We start from the raw sequence: 2,500 nt of genomic DNA on the forward strand, positions 1-2,500 counted from the left end.
CAAAGAGAGAAATGTAGGTACTTATATGAAAATCCTCCCTTTCTAGTTTAACTCATTCAGTGCAAATTCAACGCGTCGTGATTTTCAAACGGCTGGAAGGGGCAGTTAGTGTTCCAACAGAGTGTTGCATATTGCACGACATCATTCATGCCACGTCCATTCTAAACGTACATCCAGAGTTACTATTATTGCAATATTTTTCTTTCTTTTTAGCTGCCTGTGAACCATCACTTGACTATTGTTGTTGTATTGTTCAGGGAAAATGCATCGAGTATATTTCAATATCTCCATGCATACCGAAAGCAGAGAAAATTCATTACCACACTAGACAGAACAAAGGAAAATGTTTAAAACAGAATATTTGTAAACATTTCCATCCAAGTTTACAATAGGCCAGTTCCTTTGATTATGGTAGTATTCCGTAAAATTCATATATTTAAATTGAGGCGTCTGGTATGTATTTAAAACCCTCAAATAATACTGGATTGTAATTAAAGCTTCAAAAACATGGGAAGTTCGATATCTTCAAGAGAGAAAAAGACACACACACACACACACACACACACACACACACACACACTCACACACACACTCACACACACACACGCACACACATGGACAGAGACGGAAGGAGAGGTTGCAGGCACAATGGAAAATACAATATAAATGTCGATATAGAACAAGATATACATGGTGAGAGAAGGAGAGAGAGAGAGAGAGAGAGAGAGAGAGAGAGAGAGAGAGAGAGAGAGAGAGAGAGAGAGAGAGAGAGAGAGAGAGAGAGAGAGAGAGAGAACAGTACAAAGATAAAACATAGAGATCCAAAAAGATGTAAAGCGAACGAACCTAGAAGAGACCAGCAAATATTAGACGAGCCATCTGAGGTCTTAGATAGCTTTTTTACAGAATTCGCTCTACGCCTGGCAATATATTCTACCAGCTGGTACTTTAAGAAAACAGTGATGTCCTCAGTTTAAGAGTCCACGCGTTCCATTTAATTTCACGGAAAGACGATTCAAAAAAAGAAAAAGAAAAAAAATACATATATATATATATATATATATATATATATTTATATTATGTATAATATATATATTGTATATATATGTATTATATATATATTATATTATATATATATATATATACATATATATATATATATATATATATATATATATATATATATATATATATATATATATATATACATATAGTTTATAGCATTAATCGAAAATAACGGCGACCGGCCTAAGACTTCCTCTACGAACGTATTCATCCTCTTTTTTTTTGTTTTTTCTTACAGCCGTGGTAGAAAATGTGAAATGAAAGAAATGAAGGAAATGCACTTCAATGCAACACAGAAAGCGAAAATATTTAATTTCAAAATCTGCTCCCGAGACATCTGCTTCAACAATGGAAAGAATGATAATGCATTATGCATATTAACTGACACACTCAATATTAGATCCACGTTGACTCTAGTATTAATTTGCATGAGTTATGATAAAACAGTGAAATCGCTAAAAGCCCCACCCCCCTCTCTCTCTCTCCCTCTCTCTCTCTCTCTCTCTCTCTCTCTCTCTCTCTCTCTCTCTCTCTCTCTCTCTCTCTCTCTCTCTCTCTCTCTCTCTCTACTATCTATCTATCTATTTTTCTTTCACTCACTATATTTCTATCTCTCTCTCGCTCGCTCGCTCGCTCGATCTCTTTTGTACGTCTACCTGTTTGGTTGTTTGTCTGTCTATAAGTCTGTCTCTCTTGAGAAGTAACTTCGAAGAAAATCTCACTCTCTGTGTCTATGGTAGAAAAAGCCACAATGCAAAAACTAGATTTATTGAATATGAGACTACAGTTTCGAAATCTACCTGGTTTCCATCTTCAGGATTTCGAAACTGTAATTTTATTTTCAGTAAATCTGTTTTTTGTATTGTGGCTTTTTCTACCATAGTATCAACACGGAAATGAGTTTTACCATTCATCTGTGTCTCTCATCCTTCACGCTCCCTTACTCCTTCTTCTCTTACCATTTATTTGTCTGTCTGTCTGTCCGATTCTCTGTCGGTCTTTTCATGTATCTATCTGTTTATCTAACTATCTATTAATGTTTCCTCCCCCTTCTGTCCGTCTATCTGTTTAGCTGTCCATCTATCAATCTAGGTCTCCACTGCCCGTGCGTGCGAAATTACTCCGATGAAAGCTACTGGCCGCAAACAGAGCTACTCTCCGCGGGGTTAGCAGTTTGATGCATCGGCTTGTCTAGAAGCTATAAAAGAAACCGAAATGATCGTGATGCTTTTATTTCATGAAGAAGATTCACACCACACAACTTTCCGTACGACGGGAAGAGATGTTGCTTACTTAAGTATCCTGTATTGTGCTTGGGTCACTGTGGAAACGCACCTTACATGCACCAAAGAAATGACTAAAATAACACAGAGCAAGATACTAACTTTATTTATTATTATCATCATAATTTTTTTTCTTTGTTTTATTTATTTAT

This window comes from Penaeus chinensis, chromosome 11, assembly GCF_019202785.1.
Source record: "Penaeus chinensis breed Huanghai No. 1 chromosome 11, ASM1920278v2, whole genome shotgun sequence".
Taxonomy (NCBI): Eukaryota; Metazoa; Arthropoda; class Malacostraca; order Decapoda; family Penaeidae; genus Penaeus; species Penaeus chinensis.